The 23,322-nt window shown below is 36.1% G+C and overlaps 1 protein-coding gene and 2 non-coding genes across 5 annotated transcripts in view; 1 reads left to right on the forward strand and 2 right to left on the reverse strand.

Moving 5' to 3' along the window:
* LOC115631956 (mitogen-activated protein kinase-binding protein 1) overlaps positions 1 to 23,322 on the forward strand; it is a 97,796-nt gene that overhangs the window by 16,452 nt on the left and 58,022 nt on the right. The gene's annotated exons all lie outside the window — the stretch shown is intronic.
* Positions 2,386 to 2,457, reverse strand: Trnae-cuc. Its single transcript has one exon. It is a non-coding gene; the product is annotated as a tRNA-Glu (tRNA).
* On the reverse strand, positions 2,670 to 2,741 carry Trnae-cuc. The gene has a single exon. It is a non-coding gene; the product is annotated as a tRNA-Glu (tRNA).

Raw genomic sequence — 23,322 nt, forward strand, 5'->3', positions numbered from 1 at the left:
GATGAAATAAAATAAATTCGAAACCACATGCGTTTCAGCGTTTTAGCTCAAGCTTAAAATCCCAACTCATCCCCAGCTCATGCGGTAATTACAACTGGCAAAACGAAATTACACGCATTTGTCACCAAATTGCTGCACATTGTATTTTATTTATCTCACTGCCTGCAAGTTTCATTAAACATATGACTAGAGGCGATGCAACATCCAGAGATACATTAATATCAACTGCTGTCGTACTTATGTTCAGATATATATGGACATGCATGCGTTTTCATAAAAGTTGCAGTTTTTAGCAAACGCTCAAATGCTAAAAGTGATTTGGCAAAGAAAATGCACATTGTTTAATGCCGAGACTTTCTAGCTATGAACGGAAAATTGCCTTAGAAAGTCAGGCGGTTTATTATTGTTGTCTGACTGCCTTGTTTTTGTTTCCCTCGAGCTGCTTCTGGAATTTGGAGGTCAATGTCAGGCTAGCGTCAAGGTGAATGTGCCTGATTTCCTTATTGTTTTTCTCTGAGCAAAATAACTGAAGGTTAAATGAGGGGTTGTGTGTGTAGAGATGTATGCTTAGTTGAAAGATGATCCTTTACAGTTTGAAGGTTGAAGTGAATTAAGCTAAGATATCTATTTTGATGAGAGAATCAAAAAAAATGGAAAACTATATTGCTTTTTTTATGATTGCACTTTTTCAGTCTAAAAAGCGGACTAGAAGCGTCCAAATCATAACATCGAATTGATTTTATGGCAAAATAAATTTATTTTATTCAAAATTATTACCTTCCGACTTAATGTAAAGATAATACAAGATCAGGAAGCATATCCTTCAGAATCGTGGTAAATAGCTTTTTAAATGGCTTCAAAAACGTAATAATCAGACTGGGCCAAATCAGGCGAATATGGAAAGAGGTTGATGAATGAATGAATAAAATAGTCTATTTATTCATTTCACCCAAAAGCAACTTGTACAAAAAATTGTAATTCAATGAGTTAAGCTGATTAATAAAATGTATTTACACTTGAAATTAAGCTTATTTCGATTGCTTTCAACAATCAGAGTTAAGCCAAAATAACTAAATTAGCCATTTTGTGAAATCATTTGCATTTAATTAACCCTTCGCATCCTGCCCACTGGTTTGTACACCGATTACAAACAGATTTCCACATGATCTAATTTTCGCACAGTTTGCTGGCAGTTGCTGTTGCTGTTGTTATTGAACAGAAAATGGAAAGAAAAAGGCAGCAAACGAACAAATAAAATAAATTAAATAAAAACCGTTTTCGATTTCATAATCGTGTTGTTTGGCTCATTTGTTGATGCTGAATGGTTGGTGTGAATGGAAACGAAAGTGGGTTAATTCATGTGAACGCACACACACACGCGCACACACTCCCCTACACACACTCACATATGCACTCACTAGCAACACCCAGCGGGCGTTTTTCTTGTAGTCGCAGTTGTTGTTTTTATTGTTTGCGGGATTGTGAGAGCGTGGGAGAGAGCGAGAGAGAGAGAGGGAGCGGGGAACCGTGCCTGCGGGCGTTGAATGGCGAAAATGGTTTTTGCTTGCTCTTATATTAAGATGTCTTTGTAATTGTTATTGTTGTTGTTGTTGCTGATGAAACCATACAAGCCACAACAACAACAACATCACACACTTCACAGATATCAGTCGGCGGGCTGTCTGTCTTTGTACCTCAAAGGCCGCACACAAATGTGCAAATATTTGGTCATATTAATTATATGCCCATTGTAGATGATATTTACTTATTTGCTTACATATTTTATTCTCAACTAACCCGGCATTTTCCCTTTTATTTCAGGTAAAATATTGACTATTAATGGCATCACATGATTAACAATTAAGGCAAGTAGATTGTTGTCATATTGTGCAAAAATTACAATATTATAATCATCGAACTAGTGTTTATTTACTTTTACTGCTAAACATGCTCTGAATAAAATAAAAAAGCCTAATTCAAAAGCTACAACTTTAAATATTTGGAGAGCTAAAGCAACATTGTTTGCCCTTAAAATAGAAATACACAATACTCTGTCTATAAATAGTATCCATATTATTTTCATTTTAATTTATATTTATTTCATTGCAAATAATAAAAGCTAATAGAAACATGTTAATAATTCTAAGTAAACTTCAATCAATATCGTTGATAAAGTTAGAGAAATTTAAACTACATAATTATTAATATTTAAGATGAAGAAATAATATTTCTAAATGAAAATTATTGTTTCTAAAATACCACTTTATGCATTATTAAATAAATAATTATAATGAATAACACCTTAATCCATAATAAGTGCACAACTTAAATAAAAACGTTAGAATTTGTGACAATTTTAAAACAAAATATGCACAACAAAAAGTTTTCCCATACCGGGAATCGAACCCGGGCCTTCCGGGTGAGAGCCGGATATCCTAACCACTAGACAATATGGGACTTGGGTCCTACTTTAAATAATTACTTGCAAAAAATATTTTACACATCCTTAAAAGTTGTTATAATAAAAATAGAACAAAAAACAACACACCAAAAATTATTTCTCCATCCTTATGGATGGTGCTGTCATTATTTTCAAATATTCACCAAACATGAAATTTGTTTGGTATTAACAAAAAAGAAATAGAACAAAACAAACAAACAAAAAAGTTTTCCCATACCGGGAATCGAACCCGGGCCTTCCGGGTGAGAGCCGGATATCCTAACCACTAGACAATATGGGATTGGGATGATGCCCAACCCAATGCCATATTCCGCCGATCTTTATCCAATTATAACACATAATGATGATAAAAGAGAAGATAAAAATATTTAAAAATGAATTTCTGTCAAACATGATTTGCTCGCAATTTTAAACCACAAATGCCACAATTTCATATCCACACATTCTTTAAAGCTACACAAAATCAGAAATTCTGTTGTCCGTATAAACACCACGCCCACAATTTACTTCATTTAATTACCGGGGACCGGTTGCCGGTTAACCCAAGTTATTTCTGCGCCTGCACGTGTGCGTGTCAGTTTTAGTGACAGACAAAAAATAACAGAAACTATTTTTATATCCGTCGCCAGTGGTTGTTGTTGTTGTTGGTGCTAACCACCCCCATGGCGGACGTTATCATCCATTACACACACCCAGCAACGCACTGAGTTGTCCAACAAGTTTAGCGCTCCACATTTTGGTTCGCCTACCGGCTGGCTGGCTGGCTGGCTAGCTGGCTGGCTGGGCTCTCGAAGGCATTTTGCATACTCGTCGTATGCCTGCCAGCCGACAAATTAGCATTGAAATGTGGGGGCGCACCTACTTGAGCAGCAGGGAAAACAACAATAACAACAACAACAATTTTTTGTTAGGCAGTTGCACTTACAAAATTACATGGAGTTGTGGTTTTCTTTATGCTCCCCGCTGTCCGCTTCCCTGACACGGAACAACACTTGCAACTCTCTTGCCTGAAGTCATAATTCACGTTCAAAGCACACCCATGAAAGAATCAGAGGGAGGTTGAGGGCGGCAGAGACCCAAAACTGTGTAGCCAATTTGGCTATTTTTCCCCGTTCTAGAGGTTTTTTATGTCTAAAAACACTTTAATAGAGTTGTTTAATCATAAGTTATTAAAGCTGCTACTTATATCAAATATTATTTGGATTTTCCCAAGCTCACAGTAACAAATATTTACTTTATAGTTATATCTAAGCAATTGTTTGCATGGACATAACTCGTAGATACAAAACCTGATCGATTATTGACATTTGTGGTCGTGATAGACGCGCAAATATTTGTTGATTAGGGAGCAAGATATAATATAGGGGGGACTGGACTGATGGGGTTTAAAGGCTTTTGAGAAGTCAAGTGTTCTTTCTGTAACCAAAGTATTAACAAAAAGACACAATAGAAACACTGCGATTTTTGCTTTAAAGGTCCATAAAGGTTCCTGATATAAAGTAGTTCACTAGAACTCTCCCGTTATTTGATAGCCATGGTCTCATTAACTTTTCTATGTTTCTTTCTATATATTTGAAAAAGTGTTTTGTACTCCAGAGAACGTAGCTCCAAAATTGAAACGTCAATAAGTATCCAAGATAGATCAGATCTGTGCAGTCATTGAACTTATCTTACACCAATCAGGCAGTAGAGTTTTCGGACTTGAAGAGCTATTTAGTTTGCTCACAAATTTTACGACTTACACAAGTATTTACTGAATATAATGTTATATGTATATTTCAATAAAAACTAATAAGAATTTTATACTTAAATATAGTACCTGCTTAGAAAAAAGAATTTACTTTTATGAAAACAATGAAAAATCGTTGATTATTAAGCATTCTAACTCAATTGGCGATTTCTAGCTTATTTCCGTACCCGCCAAGAATCGGCAACACTGCAGCCAACAGTTTGTGGCAGGCAGGCGAAGGAGCATGCAACTCCATAAATACCCAACATAAAACACGTCGCGTATTTTGGCCTGAAATTTAGAGCAGACTTTTTGGTATGAGCGTACGAATGCTAGAGGTAGTTGGAGGGGGGTTGGGGTGCCACGAGCTGCCGCACCCATTCGCCATTGTTGTTGTTGCTTCCATTGTCCACTAGCTTCCGCCTGCTCCACGCCACGTGTTGTCGTTATTGCCATTCCCCCCACTAGGCTGGCCAGTAGCTTCATGTCTGACTGCAGTCGGAAATGGCATTTGTCTGTTCATTGCGTTTTATGCCGTCGACTTGGCCATGCATTTATAACATTTTACAGTGGTTGTTGTTGTTGTTGACATTTCGTACGTGCTTTTTTTTTTTGTTTACTTCAATAACACAGCAACGCTCCCAAAGGTCCATAAAATACAAAAAGCCAAAGACAAACAAACCCCTGCAACTTCATTGCATTTGTTTTTGCGCCAAGTTGTGTTAGTTTCGGGCCAACTTCGATTGTTGGCAACACCAATCGGCAGTATATTTTTTTTGTTGTAGCTGTAAATTATTTGCCCGTCAATTCCCGCCACATGTTTATTTATTAAATTGCCTTTTGGTGGCTCATATGTGTTTGTCACCTGCAAATATTTTGGCCTAAATTCGAAAAGTTTTGTTTATGGCATAATTGTTGACGTTTCGTAATTAGCCAGCGGTATAGAATGTTTATTTGTCTATGAAAGCCATAAATACATTTGACATTATAGTTGAACAATCGATTTAAAGCGAACTGTAAATAATTTAGTGTCATAAGTGGGTTATAGAATCGTAAATGTATCAGAATTGTATTGAAAAGGGAAGCTCAGTATTAAATTGAGCTCGTAGTTAATGAAGTATTGGATAATAATTTCAAAACAAAAAACTCCTGTTCGAACTGTAGAAATGTTAAAAATTGTAAACCTAAAAAAACAGAACTCTTTATCTATATTTACATCTACAAATGAGTAGCTTAAGCCCAATATTTTCAACACCCTCCGACACAATGAGATGAATAATTTCCAGCACTTACTTAAAATTTTAGGCAACATAGGAATACTTCCAATCTTAATGATGTAAGTGTATATACCTTAAGGGCTTTACATTTTCAATATTTTCTTAAAACTCGCCTACTTAGCTTACAATTTTTGAGCATCTCTTTTGAACTCATTGATTGCATTGGGAATTATTCTGGGCTACAGCGTATGTTTGCCGCCTTACTGCAAATATTTGCAGTCACCAAACACTGAACATATGTACATACATATGTATGTCTATAGAAGTCTGTAAAAACGTACAAGTATTGCCCCTGCGTGTGAAAATCTGACATGTGCATTTACTAAATAATACTCGGGTGTCTGCTGAGCAAATGCTGCAGCGACCAAATGTCTACATTGTATAAAAACTATCTTCAATGTATGTATATGTATGTTTGCTGCTATTGTATATACACATACATATACCTAGGTATATAGACGATGACGGGCAGCAAGTTTAGCGAGCGTGAGAAGCGGCACAAGTAGTGGAAAAATGTGGAAAGCAAAAAATTAATATACTTAGCGGAGTGTTGGCAAGTTTGTAGCTAGCTGCTGCCATTGTCAGCAGTTTATGATTTACGGAGCACTTTTAGGACTTCATCCTAGACAATCCTTAGTTTGACTAATGCTAACTCAATTTGACGCCGTCACCGCAGACGACTCCGAGCGATCCGGAGAGCAGTTCTGTGGTTTGTTTGCTGGCATGTCTGACGGATAGTGCCAATGCCCGAAACAGAAGGCCGCTCCTTCTGAATACACTCAAAAAAATATTTATAAATAAAACATACAAGCTAAATAGTTTTTTCGAAATGATATTTTATAAGGCTTTTATTTTTATGTGCTGTAGGCAAAGGTAATAAAGAGAATATGCTGCTTACAAGAAGACCCCACAAATTGTATTATAATCTCGCGATTAAGTCTATCCAAGTCTATATGACAAGCCTAGAGCCATGAATCCGTCGGTTTCGGAATGCATAGGAATTAAAAACCATACTTGGTATCCATGTTTTGCCAGCTCTCCAAGAAAGAAGAAGAGTATCACTTATTTGTTGACAAACCAATTGAAAAAAGAAAGGGAAATGGAATATGCTGCTTACAAGAAGACTTGGTAGACGACACAAATTGTATTATATACTCGCGATAATATGACAAATCTATCCAAGTCTATATGACAAGTTTCGGAATGCATAGGAATTAGAAAACCACGCTTGGTATCCATATTTTGCCAGCTCCAAGAAAGAACAAGAGTATAATTTATTTGTTGACAAACCTATTGAAGAAAGACCGTTTACATTATGGAAGCTTGACTGTGCCACAATCGCGCTAAGTTCTTGTTAAAATAAAATGATCGACTTAGGAATGAATTAAGGGTCTCTAAATTCTTATTTCCCCAATTCCTCTTGGAAATAATCCACGATTTCATGCGAACATACATTCAAACAAAGGTACAGTGGGGTACAGACTGGGCCAAGAGTGTTGCAGAAAGTCGTTCAATTAAAGGTGTATTATATTTTTAAGCCCGTTTATTAGTCTCGTGAGTTGGTAAGCTATAGCTTTCTGATATGGTGTTCAAATTGAAATCCCGAAAGAGCTAGACAGCGAAATTAGAATTTAATTTGAGACTCCTTAAACTTTATTATTTATTGATTGGTGGACTGAGTGCCTATCATAATTATTTTTTCAGTGTAGGTGTGTTGTCTGAGTTCTAGACTGTCTGGGTGGTCGGTAGCTCCTGGTTGCTATCTGGTGGTTTCTGTGCAAACAAACTTCCTGCCAAAACTTAAACGCAGGTAAACAAAGAAGCATGCAAATTGTGGGCTGTCTTGTCTCTCTGTCGCCGCGTCGTTGATTGTTATTTTTGGTTGATGTGGATGATGTGGTGTTGCTGCCTTTGTTGTCTTTTGCCGGTTGTTGTGAAAACACTTCTTTCACCCAACCAGACGGCCAGCTAGCCAGCCAGACAGCCAGTCAACCAACTTAATGATTCACTCTGCCGCCTGAGCGGGCATGTAAGTGAGTGTGTTCGTAGTTTCGCCTGCGAGTAAAGCGAGTGAGCGACTGCGAACATTTTTGCATTAATTTTCCGTCATTATTATGGCTTTTGAGTTCTGCCGTTAATGATGTCGTCGCTTGGTTTCCTGTCAAACGACAGACCCAACTTTCTTTTACCGTTCATCGAATTGTCAAAAATAATTCTGAAAAACAACTAACGAATAAGCAGAAAACAAGCGGCTTTGCGGTTTCCATAGCTTTTTTGTTTTGTTTGCCTCGCATTCGCACTGTTTGTTTAACTTCTTTATTCAAATTGAAATTGCGTGATCTATGTTTTCTCTTATTTAAATAAAACAGGCTGGCGGACGTAGTTGCCAGAGCTACTGAGTGCTTACTGCTTAGTGTGTGCAAAGGCTTGAAAACTAGGTTACCAAAACCAAAATTCTGTTGCCAAGTTCACGCGTATTTAAGCCTCGTGCTTTTCACTTAGACAAGCCGACAGTTTATATCAACTGATTGTGTTAAAGTTTGTGTGACATTTAATTAGAGGGAAAGCATGTCAGGCACCACTCCCATTTGCAGTTATACATATCTATTTTTATTTATATTCATATTTTTATTATTATTTTTCATAGTGGTTTGTGTTCCAGATTCCATATAATCTCATTTGAAGATTTGCTTCTTCATCGCTTTAGTTTCTGAGACTCATTATTATTTTTCATAGCTGTTTCAGACTCTATATAATCTCATTTGAAGATATGCTTCTTCAACGATTTAGTGTCTAAGACTCATTATCGTTAAATACTATAAGAAGCGGACATTATCGATTTGTTATTCGGTTAAGCTTCTGAGTCCAAATAACATTAAAACTGCATTCAGTTAAGATCTTTCGGTTCATCAATATGGTGAAGAGAGTCTTTAGTCTCTAGAATACAAGTAAGCCACACATCTTCGAGTAAATACTATCAGAGGCGGACATAATTGATTTGTTATTTGGTTAAGCTTCTGAGTCTAAAGAGTTTAACCAAGCATTAAAGCTGCAATCAGTTAAGATCTTTCGGCTCATCACTATGGTGAAAAGTCTTTAGTCTCTAGAATACAAGTAAGCCACACATCTTCAAGTAAATACTATAAGAGGCGGACATTATCGATTAAGCTGCATTCAGTTAAGATCTTTCGGCTCATCATAATGGTGAAGAGAGTCTTTAGTTTCTAGAATACAAGTAAGCCACACATTTTCAAGTAAACGTCATATGTGGAAGGTCTCTTAAAAGATGTTAATTAAAGGCATTGCAGTCATTCAAGTCTAAGCAAAATCTATATAATAGAGTCCCTCCCCCCTCTACTGAAACAAAATCGCTTTTAGTTCTCATTTAGTTGAACTTTAAAGTCTTGGCAGTGCCCTGACCCACAATCTGTGAACGCCACTGACCTTCAACAACGGCGGAGCTACCCGTATGTGCAAACGCTCAGTTATGCGCTATGGTTCAAAGCACAAGCCAAACATTTAAACTTGACTCTCTGTTGTAATCCGCACACACACACACATGCAGAAGTTCCGCGGCCAATTGAACTTTAATTGATATTTCTGGTTAAGCATTTGGTGCGCATTTAAATGATATTTACTTAACAAAGCCCACACACCAGGGCGACAGCCCATCCATCAACTTGACGAGATTAAAACAAAAGGCTGGCGGTTTTTCTGGCCAACACCAACAACGGGAAGCTGAACTGCAGTCGAAGATTGAGTTGCGTCAGCACCGAGCTGGAAATGCCTTTGGGGGCTTTGTTCTCTGGGCCTGCGCGTGCGTCACGTTGTTGGCGGTTGCGCTTTGGCGGCTTTTGTCTAATCTTTGGCAATATGTAGCCGATGGAACAGCACAAGGCAACTTGTGTAACAAAACCGCCTTTTCAGACAAGTTAATGAGCCGGGTCAATGCTGACGCCTGTGGGTATCTCTACTTACCACCAATAATGGTACAAAGCCGCGTTGAAATTGATTGAAATCGCGTCAATTACCCAACAATGGGCCAATTGGAGAGCTTTTGCATACGGCATTAGAGTAGAGTAGAACTGTTTAGTTGAACTGATCGACATTGATGTAAGCTGTCTATTGTTAACTTGTTTAAATCACTGAAGATTAGTGCAGTAGATGCAATAATTGGCTAACAAGAAAAATGCTATTTTAAAATTTATACATGAGAGTCTTTGAAATCGCTTGTTATGTGCGAATTTTTTACTAGATTGATCTTTAAATATCCAGAGTGTGTTCTAAATTGTGAGCAATCGCTGTAGTTCAATACTTATATCATAACTTAATTTGTTAACAGACTGATGAGCACCTGTTGGCTAAGTTATGATATAAATATTGTTCTGAACAAATAGTCTCTCTTTCAAATATCTTCAAAGAAAGACAATTACTTCTTCTTCACAATAATACCTATTAGCTTATTCAGCGAATAGAGATGTTTGTCCAAGAATGCGAAATTTTAATAGTCTCTCATACACATATCTTCAAAGAAAGACAATTACCTTTTCTTCACTCTAATACCTATTAGCTTATTCGGCGCAAAGAAAGGTTTCTCCAAAAACATTCTGCAACATTTTAAGGCGTATTTTGCAAATAAATATAAACAATTTCTTTAAATATTTGACATCATTTGTAAACCAAATGTGATGCAACTTGGCTTTATTTTAAGAACTTTTCAGTTTTATTTCATTTAAGTTTTCATTATTTCTGTTAAATTGTTTGTCACGCGCATCTTTTTAAAGCACTCCACTAATAAGAGACTTCTTAGAATGCGAAATTATCACAATTATGACAGCGTGGCATGTGCCAGCCTAAATATTACCTAACAAAGCTCTTTTTCGCTCATTTCACATGTTTGCTTAAATTTAAAAAAAGGTTTTTTTTAGTAAACTATTTATCATTTAAGTTGGAGCTCTTAAAACAGCCCAGTTAGGGCCAGCAACAAAGGCATATCAGTTGCTGAACTGCTATAAAAATTGAATTATTTTTCAAAATACATGGCAGTAGAGTGTAGGGTATACAATAATTACTAGAAGTTATAATTTCAATCGAAATAAAGCAAGAAAAGTTGCAATGAAAACAAAACAAATTGGTATGCAAATCAACAGAGTGTAGGAGTTGTTTAGTTTAGTTGATAAATTATAGTCATATGTGGACAGTCTGTATTCAATATCACCATAGTTGGACAGTGGCGGCAAGAACTTTTCAGCGATGAAAACTTGACAAATGCTCTGGAAATGCATTTCCAGTCCCGTGGCGCCAGAAAAGCAACCCCACCGAGATGGCTTCCGAACATGGCAACGCGTTTCCGCTCTGCTGCTGTCGCTATCGCCGCTGCTCTTGTCTTGGCAAGTTGATGTTAATGTTGATGTTGATGTTAGTGGGTTGGCTGGCAGGCAGTTGGACGGTTGGGCGGACGGACAGTTGGGCAGTTGGCAGCCTGCCCGAGGCTGCCGCCGCGTCTATTTTGTGTTGCATTTTCTAATTTTATAACGAGTTGCTGCAACGCGCACACACATAACTGCTCGTACTTATTATTATTATTTTTGCGATGTTTATGTAAGTGTGCCTAACCGGTTGCCTACGACTGTACAGATATACATATTTATATATATAGGAGTTTGTGTGTGTGTGTGTGTGTGAAGGTTATTCGATATGGCCATAATGTGACAACAACTGCAACAGCAACAGCAACATCGCCAGTTGACAGCCGTTGGCTTTAAAACCAGAAGTGCTTTGTGCTCTGCTTTTGTCTTGCTCCATGCATATTAATTACAATTAGAACTATAAAGCACTGTCTACATCATTCGTTATGGATGGCGGAGTCAATATCTGTCAGATGTGTTGGCTTCCATTAAAAAAAAAGAATTTAATAGTGCCAACAGTTAATTATTATTTTTGATCACTCGATCAAGCTGTTGTAAGATATATGGTAGGCACCAGCAGAGGGTAGCATATTGATTATGGTTGATGGCATGGTTGATGGGAGAAGATATAAATTATATAATCCTCAGTGATCTGTTTCGTTGATCAGTAGAAAGGGCAGAGGGTAGCATATTGATATTGGCTGTCTGTTTGATACCTAAGATCATATGATCTATCATCATCACAGCACTCAAGTGAGCATTTGAAGAATGATCTGTGATCTGTTTCTTTTACTTCCCAGTGCAGTGCAACTGATAAACTATATAGTGTAGCTGTCATTACACTCTGATTGATTGATTTAAAAGCTTATCATAACTTATATTGTTGAATGATCAACGATCTTGTTGACGTATCAATAAGTTAAGCTAATACTAGCTGTCGTTAGACTAATTGCCCCATTTCTACAATCTCATCATCTCATCTCATCATCTTTTTTCACTTCCTGACGAACTATCTAAACTTCTACAATGATCAAGTCTTCTACAGTCAAACAATCGTCATCTTAACGTATTATAGCTTATTTTAAGTTGCAGTTAAATCAGTTATGAGACAACAACTGCCTCATTTGCTCAGAATTATCTCATCTTAAAAACTACCTTTCCCAGACCTTCACAAAACCAGCCAGTGGTCTTCCACCTCTGCAACTTCAGCATCACTTTCCCTCATTTAGATTTGTTGGCTGCAGGCAATACTGTAACTCTTTATCCACGTCATGGGTCCATTGTACAGTCGCACACCGGCCATTTGCCCAATCATGCTAAGATCATATGTCAAACGCTCGTAACAGTAAACGGCATTTCTTTCAACTCTTTTTACGCGAAACTACCGAAACACAGCAGCATCGTATGCCAATTGAAAAGCGCGACATTGCGTTAGCCAGAGGGCCTCTCCCAGCACCACCACATTGTAAACATGGCCAATAACCGATCGCCGCCTGTGACTCATCAGTTTACCGTTTTACCTTTCTACTCCAACATATTCTTCTTGGCTTCTTTGTGGCCCACATCCGCGATTATTTGACAAATGTGCTGCAGAATTGATAAACCACCGAGCTTGATAAACAGTTCCCCCATTAATAAAGTTCGCGTGAGTTAATGACTGTGCGTAAAAATAATTATTACTTCAAATTTGTGCGACACTGATAGCCACATGACGTCTCCATGAGTCGCACAGCTGAATGAAAAGCTATTATCACATCTGAAGTTGTTCTTTAAAAATAATTCGTGAAAGGTATTACTTTATATAAATATATATAAATCACATGTGATGACAAATACAATTTGTTTTTCCAAAAGTTTAGTTATGGGAACAGAAAAACCAAATCAATTTTTATAGATTTTGAATATATATTCGAAATTTAATAATAATATTATTAAGCCAGAGTATATTATTTGTTATCCTGAAAGTTTTTTTGTTAAAGGGACATTCCGAAACCCTTTTTTATCGTCCTTCTTAATTACCTTAGATTTGTTTTTTCATTTGTATTATTTAACTAGAGTATAATTATTAGAATAAACATTTATTTGCCTGGAAACTTGGAAACATTCCGAAACCTTTTTTTATTGTCCTTTTTAATTACTTTAGATCTGTTTTTTCATTTGTATTTGAAATTATTTTAATTCAAATACATACCCTGAAAGTTTCCAAGCGTATTACCGCTCCGTTGTGGCAAGTTAGCTTTTCTTCTTATATTCTTTATTACATAAAGTTTTCTCATATACTATTATGTAGCTCCTGGTTTCTTTATTGTTATTCTTAAGCGTAAGTTTTTATGCCTTTGTGTATCGTCTATGGTTTTCTGCTCGCCTTTTGTTTCAAAAATTGCGCCAGTTATGCGTTTTTCTTTTTATGAGATTTCTTGGATGTTCGCTTTTGTCCGCCGCCGGTCGAAGGGTGTTGGTTTTAAGCGACTTGCCAACTGGCTGAGAGGGGTGCATTGAACTCACACACAAAAGTTAAATTATAATACACGCTGCTAATAAATAGCAACAACAACAACAAAGCCAACAGTGCTTAGTTGTTTGATCTCAGGTGGCAGAGGCCGCACTTGTCGATTTCTCGCCCACACTAATTGCCACATTCACAGCTTCAATTGGCAGTCTCTGCTTCCTCTTCTAATGGCAGTTGTTGTTGCAAACATTTGTGAATTTAACGCTCATTTAATTTCGTTGCACTTTCGAAATTCAGAGCCATGCAAAATTTATATTTTTTGCTGCAGTTATGCAGTCGTTTGCGGCAGCTTCCGTGTAAACTTTTCTGCGCTTTCGGTGCGTTTTTCTGCAGCCTCATTGTCTGCATGCATTATTATTATTGTTGTTGTTGTGGTTGTTGCTGCAGTTGCTATTTTTTTAATACATGAATTTTTTATGTAGGTATTTTAATTTTCGCCTCTTCCCAATTGTAAGCGAAGTACAATCGTATGCATAAGTAGTTTCTGTTTTAGCTTTGGTGCTGCATTCAACACCTCAAATATTATTTGCTGCTTGCACTGAGAGAAATGCAGAGTGACTATCACAGAACGCAATGCTGTTCATAAAATGAATTCCTATGCTATTTATTGTGAGCTCTAAAAGAAAATGAATAGGCAGCACAATTAATCGAATAAAAATCAAATCATTAAGGCATCATTATAAATAAATAAATATAACTAATTCAGAACTTCAAAGAATTGTTCAATTTAAATCCTAAAATTATTTTATAAGTTTTGCTTTGAGACGAATTACAAAGTCGAATTCTAGTCTATCTGCTTGGTAAGTGATATTTCGAGAATCCTAAGCCTCTAATCTAATCTAGATATTATTTTTAAGGAGCTGCTCGTGCTATTACTAGTATATCTATGCGGATAAAAAAATATGAAAGAAATCTCTTCAATATACTTAAATATGAAAGCTACAAATCGAGCCTCATTTGAAGAATATAGGCTGAAAATAGATGACTACAAGATAGCTGAAATCAGATAGATTAAAGAATCATTTTGCATATTAATATTGACAATAAATAAAAGAAAATTTAACTTGTAAGCGATAAAGCGGAGATAGTACAGGTATATGAAGTAATACTAGATATAATTTCGACTTAATATACATAACTATGTATACATATGTATACAAAGAGACGGAAGGTTCTTCCATTTACTATATATTCCTTTTTATTTTAACAACAATATGTACACGGCTCTACTGAATACTCAGAGCCATTCGGTTGTCTGCAAGGTTTAGCTGATCTTGTCCTCACTAAGAAGTTATTATTATTAAAAGACCAGCCTCGCTAGTTCAAAAGTCTATACTTAGAATAGATGATGTGTTTCCCGTTTCCGAACTCGATCACAAAATGCAGAATCGCAGTTGATGACCATTTTATCTCCGAGTGTATTTAAAGTATTTGCATATGGCAGCATTCACATATTATGCAAATTTTCTATGTGCCTATACTTATGTAAATGCTTATATATGTGTGTGTGTGTGTGTGTTGGGGCTGGTGTTGGCATCTCAGGTTGCCTGTGGATGCTGGATATTGTCTGACGAAGCGGACCGCACCGGACCGGACCGAACCAATCATAAAGAAATGTAATCATCTTGCACAACATTTGGTTGCAATTCATTTTGCATTTTGCAGCGCCACTGCTGCTGCTACTGCTGCTGGTGCGGGTACTGCTGCTGTTGCTGCTGCATGTGTTACGCTAATTTAACTGTAACATTTTATTAACACTCGAGGCGCCAAAACGTGCAACGTACAGCTTGCAACGGCATCGGGCATTGGAGCGCATTGTCGCAGGTGGCAGGCAACAGCGACTGGTTTTCGTGCCGCCCCCATCAAGGCATTTTTGATTGCATTTTTGCCACACTGTGGCATTTGCCTGCCTCCCCCTGGTGGTGGGCGTTTTGTTGCATTAAAAACTCTCCTCATCCGAGCGATTGTTATCGCTTGTGAAAAGCCATTAGTGCAACGGTTGAAGCGTAAAGCGGCGTCCTGTGTTGCTGGAAGAGATGTGCGCGCAAGACAGAAACACACCTTCACGATAACGCACATAAAGAAATCAGATAAAAATGTATTATTTCTAAGATATACAGTCCGCATATTGCAGTTATAAAAGAAATTGAAATCTAAAAAACTGATAGAAATAAAGTTCCCCCAAAAAAAGTAAATCATTATATTATTCAAAAAATTAAACGTCAAAACAATTTAAAACTTATTTTCTACGAATTTAAGCCCTATATTATTATTATAATTATTATAAGTATATTCATTATTCCTCCCCTTTTCGTGATTTTTTATGACATTTAAGACCACGTTCTACACTTGACTCCTATCTTTAAAAAAGTTTTCAAAATATCGATTTCTTGAAAAGAAAGCAATAGAGAAACGAATTTAAATGACTTTTACTCAATTTAAAACCTTATATTATTATTAATTTATAACTATATTCATTATTCCTCACCTTTTCCTAATTTATTCTAACCTTTAAGACCTCGTTTGACTCCTAGTTTTAAAAAAGTTTTCAAAATGTCGATTTCTTTAGAAGAAAGTAATAGAGAAACGATCGAAGAAACCCTTGAACCATAATCTTGAAACTAATAACAATAAATAATTTCTTATTACTCGAATTTTGTTTACCTTTCAAAGCATGTTTCTCAAATCTAGAACTAGCCAGTATTTTAGTATTTATATATATTTATATATATTTAGTATTTATTCCACAACTTTATTCAATTTTATGGTAAGTTTTGGGGTCTTCACGCTCACGTACGCTCACGCACGCTCTAGCAGCTCCTCAACGCTTTGCAGCTTATTTTTCCATAAATGTTTGCGTCGCTAGATAAGTGCGTGCGATTCGCAAAAATGGGAAAACAAAATGTTAGTAAGAAAAAGACTATTAAAAATTTCCACTTCATTTAATTAAGTTTTTTTTGGCTTCATTGCCTACATTAATAGCTTATTATTACGATGACAGCAGGCAGTCCAAAACTTTGCAAGCTTATTGACACACAAAATCAATGAACTCGATTCGCAGCAGAGCTCGCAGCTCCGATCAGAAGAAGAAGAACGACTTGGCCATATTTCTTTTGTCGTTTTCGGCATTTTTCATGCCATCATTTATTAAATGATGCATGACCGACCGGGTCTTGAGGAAATTGCAATTTCAGCAACAACAACAACAGCAAGAAGAATAACAAAAAATGAGAAGCCATTTTTGTCCAAAAATGTCGTTGTTGTTCTCGTTGACTGGCAATGGGTTAATGGCCTTGAAAAGTTTTTCACAACAACTGCTGACTAACTGATGAACTGATGGACTGATGGTCTTACTGTCGACTTGACTTTAAGTTCTTTCACGCGTGCTGAGTTCTTTTGCTGATTCTGCTGCTTATTTTAATGGTGGCTGGCGACTCAAAACCAACAGAATAGAATAGAGTTGCGTAAGCATTTAGTTTTTGGCACAGCTTGGGTTAAGCATGTGTCACAGAATGAGCGACATTTGTGGAAAACTTTGAAATATGTTCGTCTTGTTATTGCGAATAGCTGATGAACAGCACGTATCTTCTAATGTGTGTAGAGTAGTGATTGGTGAGTCAATTGAAAAGTTGTTGGTTTGCTTGAAAGTTGTGGATTGTATGGAGATATTCAATTAATAAACCCTATTACTAAACTTGCATGCTAATTTCGAAACTAGAGCTACTGAACTTAGTTACAAACCCCATTAGCAGCCAAGTGTCGTTTACGGCTTGGGTTCCAAGATCCAATATTTGTTGTACGATTATATCTCCTAAGCAAAACAAAATGGTTGATTATAATTATAAAGATTTGAACATTATTTCATTTACATTCAATAATCATTTGCAATGACTTTAGAATTTATCAGAAATCTTAACAACCATCACCATTAATAAGAAAGTCCAATAAATATTTGTGCATTTTTCTCTATATGGTCTGACAACCAATTCATGGCACTATCTTTCGATAAACACTTTGAATTTCTCGGTATGACAAGCAATGAATTATTTGAAAAAGAAAACAAAAACTAAAATTTATAGTTCCTTTCGAAATGTTAACTATTTCTTGATTTCTACAAAATTGCATAAGAAAGTTCCTAAAACTGAACAAAAAACCATTTCTTCACCATTTCTCTTTTTAAACGACTTCAAAAAAAGAAGAATGTTATCAATTCTTCTGTATTTTTATTTTTTTGATAGAAATATTCATTATTTCAAATAATATTTTAAATGTATCAATTCAATTCGTCTGTATTTTTTAACCAACTTCAAAAAAGGAGGAGGTTATCAATTCTTCTGTATTTTTATTTTTTTGATAGAAATATTCATTATCAAAATAATATTTTAAATGTGTCCTATTCACTTTAAATATTCATTTAAAATCTTTATTTATTGCCATATTTTGTTAACTAGAAAGCTGCATGGGAATGTTTGAATGTGATTTCAATTCCCAGTTTAAATTCCTCCACAAACTCACCATTTCACCATTTATCCTTTCCTCCACTGCCTGCTTAGAGAATTGAATTTGATTTTATTTTCCTAAACTACATGTGCTTTATCCAACTGGGGCCAGAGGCCACAGACCTATTCCAATTTAATTTCAAACATCAGCTGCCAGACTTTGCGGCTTGCAGTCGAAAAGTTTTTACTGTTCCGCTTGTTTTGGCCTGTCCGCAAGGTAATGAGCCTTGCCCGAGTGGTGGTGGGCAGAGTTCAATGGATACTCTACTGGAGTGACATTAATTAACAAATCGTCAGTTGCGGTGTCGATGCGCCAAAAATGGTCGAACCATGGCCGGTTGCTGACGTCTAGACATATACATACTTGTAAACTACGTATATAGTATGGTAGTTCGAGTGTACGAGTGTTTGCTAGGAAATGAGTGCGAGTGAATGATTCATTGAGTTGTGTGCGCATTTGTTTTAGATAAACATTACAGCTGATAAGCATCTCGGACGAATGCCAGACCTGGCAAATAAAGACAAATTGTCACATTATCCCCACCCTTCCCCCCTTCATCCCTCCCCCACAAGTCGGCCCAGTCGGGTTTATCAAATGAAAGAAAAAAGTGTTAGTGGGTCGCTTGGGTAGACGGTAGACAGGGCTCAGTGCAGTGCAGTGCAGTGCCTGCCTGCGTGTTGGCGTCGTTAATTAAAAACAAGGAAATAATTAACGAAAACAACAATAACAATAACAACAACAACAACCATAACAACAGTGGCACACTGACTAAGTGATTACAAATACAAAGCGAGCAAGTGTCGAGCGAGCTCAAAAATAACAGCAACAATCGCCCCTCGACGACGCTTGAATGAATCCGAAAAAGTGTGGCAGCAACAACAAACAGCAGATAGACGGAAAATAGCTGGAAAATAGCGTGGCAGAAGGCCTTCAAAGCCAGCTTGGAAAAATGCGCTACCCGTATAAAAAATGCAAACACAAAAGCGCAAAATAACAAAAGAAGCCGCAGTTGTGTTCGAGAGACGAGATTGGTCAGAGATTTTGTTTGATGCGGTTGCTGCATTTTTGCATAACACTGCAAGCTGCCGCAGGAGGAGAGGCGGGCAAGCATGTTGCAAGTAGCAAGATTGCATTAAAGTTGGCCTATTCTTGACAGAGTCAGGTTTTGTAAAGAGCAGAGAATACGCCCACTTTTGTCTGGAAAATATGTCGATGGACACTCAATCAGTATGCCTAGCACTGTCTACAGATTCGATGCTCCCAAGAGAGTGCTGTATGTATATAGATTTGTTGGTCCAGCAATGAATATTGTAGACTCAAGTCAATTTATCTCTCAACTCGGATCAAGTCCCCATAAACAGATTAAGTACGATGCTTGATTGAGCAAAAGGTATACTAAAAAGTCTCTAAAAGGTATATGAAATATGCAGAAGAAAGCTTGGCAGATCCCTCGTTAAAAAGACAAATCGAGTTGCACCTGCCGGTTAGTTCGTCCGTCTGTATGAACATCGATTGTTTTTAAACCGTAATGCCAATAAACCCCAAACTTGCCATGTAGACTTGTCTTATTAAAATGCAGATCAAGTCTATTACTAACCGCAAGTAGGCTCATTATTTGCTATAGTTTTCATAGGAAGAATAGAAAATTACCCTTCGTAAGGTTTTTTTTTAAAGAAGGTTTAGTTAAAAGCTTTCTATAGTACCACACTATAAGCTAAAGTTTCATTTAGCTCGGTACATTATATATTCAGAAATAAAGTGTATTATTAAAAATTAGCCAAAAATTCTTCAGTTGAAGAAGGCTAGGCGCTTTACAATTTACACTGAATGGTTTCGAATAGTTCTAAAAACGATTAGTAATAGCTTTCTGATTTATATCACATTTAATTTCACAACAGCTCGAATATATTCGTTTTTAAAAGAACCATTTAAGAACTAGTTATGCATCATTAAGATTAAGAAAGAAATCAAAAACATTTCCATAAAAAAGATAACGAAACACAAGCCGACTGCCTCTTAGTTCTTCACTTCATTAGTCTCGCCTGCTTCAGATATGCAGAATGTCATTAGAAAAAAAAGATTCAAACATATACCATCTTGCAACACGTGCCCCGGCAAATTTCAACTCCGAGAGAGTTCAAAAGCCTTTTCTTGAAAGACAAACAGTAAAAAAAAGAAGCAAGTAGTCCACAAAGAACAGCAAAAACGACACGTCTACTGCGACATGGCACAAAAGCCAAAAATTTGGGTCAATTGACTCACAAGAAAACTTGTTCTCGGAGCGAGTTATGATATGCCCCGTCCAGCTCACACACTCGCCTCCCATCAATTACAACACACGTAAATTCGGCTTTTGTGACATTATTTATTAGGTTATTTTGTTTATCTCTCCCGCTCAACATATTTACACACACACTGCCCTGTTCACCCTCACCACTGTAACTCCGAGTTCCCTCTGACTGGTTTCGGCATTACAGTGTTGGCAGTCGGAATTATGTTCCAGTGTAGGAAGACACGTGTATAACTAGCGCTGCTGACAATACGAGTAATAATAACTACAAGATACAGCCACCGACAGCGCCAGACAAAGCATTATGCTCGTATGTTCTTTTTTCAGATTGTGACCGATAAAAAGCCAATAAAAAACATTCTCTCTGCATGTGTCTGATAAATGGCGAGTCGTAGGAAAAGCTGAAAAGCTGCACTGCCTGCCATCGCAGCTAATCAATAAAAGCAAAAAGAAAAGCCAAATCAATATTTTTACTAGCAGCGGTTTTCCAGGGAGCGAGCCAAAAGAACAGCTTTTTATGGCCAATAAAAGAGTTCATTCGAAATACGAATTATATTGCTTTTGCTGATGTTTCTATTAGTGGCCAATTGGATCTTTATCTGTAGTCTGGCTTAGATTTTCAAAACTGCAGACTGCAATTCTAAAAGTTGCAAATTTCAATCGAAATATATTAGCGAAAACAAATAAATATATCGCTATTTCAACTATAGGAAAACACTTCAATTACGCTTTATATTTAAACAATATTTTGAGATACTCAGATGCTTTTGAAGCAGCCTCTCAACCTACGCAGCAACGCTTATTAAATTGCATAGAAGAGCGCTTAAATCGCCGGCAAACTGGCAAATGAATTTATGTCCGCAGCCCACAGACAATTTTGATAAAAATGAGACACGTTGCCAGGCAGCCAATTGCTGTGGATTATAATTATAATGGGTGCCCTTTTTAGCAGCTCCAAGGGCCTTCAGCAAGCAGGTATGGGTTGCAGGAGAAGTTGCCAAAATGTTTCAAAAATTGCATTGATATTTCATTAAATTGATAAATAAAATAAAAGGCAACAATTATTTTTAGAGCAAGACTAGCTTTCAATTCTGACCTAATTAAGAATCTCTTGAGAAAACTTGTCTCTGATATAAATTAACGGTCTACATTTCATACAATTCTACGAAATAAATTTCTAAAAACTTTACACGTTTCTCAGAAGTTTTAAAAACTTTTCTCAATAATAAATTAACAAAAGTGTTGTACTATTCTAAGAAGTTCCTAAAACTTATCTCATTTACAAAACTTCTCTACTCCTCTTTACAAAGAGAATCTCTTCAGAAAACTTGTCTCCAATATCAATCCACATTATACATTTTATACAATTCTCAGAAATAAATTTCTAAAAACTATACACTTTTCTCAGAAGCTTAAAAAACTTTCCTCAAAAATAAATTAACAAAAATGTTGTAAAAAGTTCCTAAAACTTGTGCAAGAAGTTTTGAGAAACTTATCTTCGAAATAAATTTCCAACAACTTTATACGTTGTCAGAAATTTAAAAAACTTATATTAGTTCAAAATTCATAAATAAGTTGTACAGTTCAATAAAGTTTTGTAAAACTCATCTCAAAAGTTCACAAAGAATTTGTACAATTGAAAGTATCTTTGGAAAACTTATCTTAATTATAAATCCACAACAATTTTAGACATGCGTTAGAAGTTTGGAAAAACTTATCTGAGAAATAAAGTCATGCTAGTGCTGCCAAAAGAAGAGATCTGTTCATGAAAAGAACACCCTGTATTCAATGCACTTGATAGTCGAGATGACGAAGTTGTGAACGAGGAGAGGACAGCTTAGTCTGATTGCCCTCCTTTCTGGCAGCTGTTAAAGGCTTTATGTGTCCGCCGATCGCTGCCTGGCAACCAATCTAAGTGGGCATCAGTGCTCATTACTGTACACTTAATCGATTTACAACTTTATTGTGCAGTAGAAATTGCATTCCTTGGCGATAATAATATAATTCCCTGTTGCCAACATGTATGGGCGGGTAATAAAACCTATACTGCATGCCCGTATGTAGATTTAAAGAATAATTGCGCCGTTTGTGGCAATTATCAGAGCTCTCTCAGTGGTAGGCCTTAAAGCCTGTTGACTTATTGCAGCAATCGACAATAACTTGTATTTGTTTATACAGTTGTGCTCGGCGATGTGACAACAAAGCCAATAAAATAAGTTAACAAACTGATAATGAGGGCCACAACTTTGATGATTGAATTATTATTTTTAGTCAATTATGCCAGATGGTGGCAGTTAACGTACAACAGAACGGGAATATAAATATATATAAATACAATTGATAAAGAAAGAACATCAAAAACAAAGCAAACTTAAAGAGCATGAATAATAAATAATATTAACAACTGGTGATTAAATGAAATTTTATATTCTTTCCTTCGCTTTCTTCTACTACGTGAAAAAGAAGATAACCGAGATCAAATAACAGATGAGAAGAGATACTTTAAACTCTTTTGATGCAAATCTCTCAATACTATTGACGTTATGATGACAATGTTACTAACTTCGGGCAAAGGATTATATACATATATGTACATATGTCAACAAAGAACATAAGCAAGTTTGTAATGAAACAAAATAATTGAAGTCGCGAAGCCTTTAGAATAATAGAGCATTAAAAAGATGAAATAGATGACAGAGTTTCAAAAACTTATAAATTAAAGTTATTCCTAAATAGGTCTAATTCAGAGCTGCCTATATAATTCGTTGAAGTGTTTCTTATTTACAACAAGTATGAAATATTCACTTGTTAATATAAATAGATAATGATGAGTTAAGAAAATAGTTCTGCAAAATAAATTAAATATAAATATTAATATTAATATATAGTACAATGGACGTACGAGTAATTTATTTTCTAATTAATCAAATTTCCTTAACAGTTGACTTTTTAGTAAACATTAAATACAGTAGTATTTTACCGATCTGTGCAATAAATTAAATCAGAGTTGAAATACTTATATTCACGTCTTTGGGATTCCCTTTATTTACAATTTCAATTATTTAAGTTTTCAAAAACTTCATTTCTAGGTACATGAAGCTACACAAAAATTGGGGAATTGTAGTCTTAAGGAGCATTTTATTTAATC

The sequence above is a fragment of the Scaptodrosophila lebanonensis genome, unplaced genomic scaffold (assembly GCF_003285725.1).
Source record: "Scaptodrosophila lebanonensis strain 11010-0011.00,11010-0021.00 unplaced genomic scaffold, SlebRS2 tig00001412-arrow-pilon, whole genome shotgun sequence".
Lineage (NCBI taxonomy): Eukaryota > Metazoa > Arthropoda > Insecta > Diptera > Drosophilidae > Scaptodrosophila > Scaptodrosophila lebanonensis.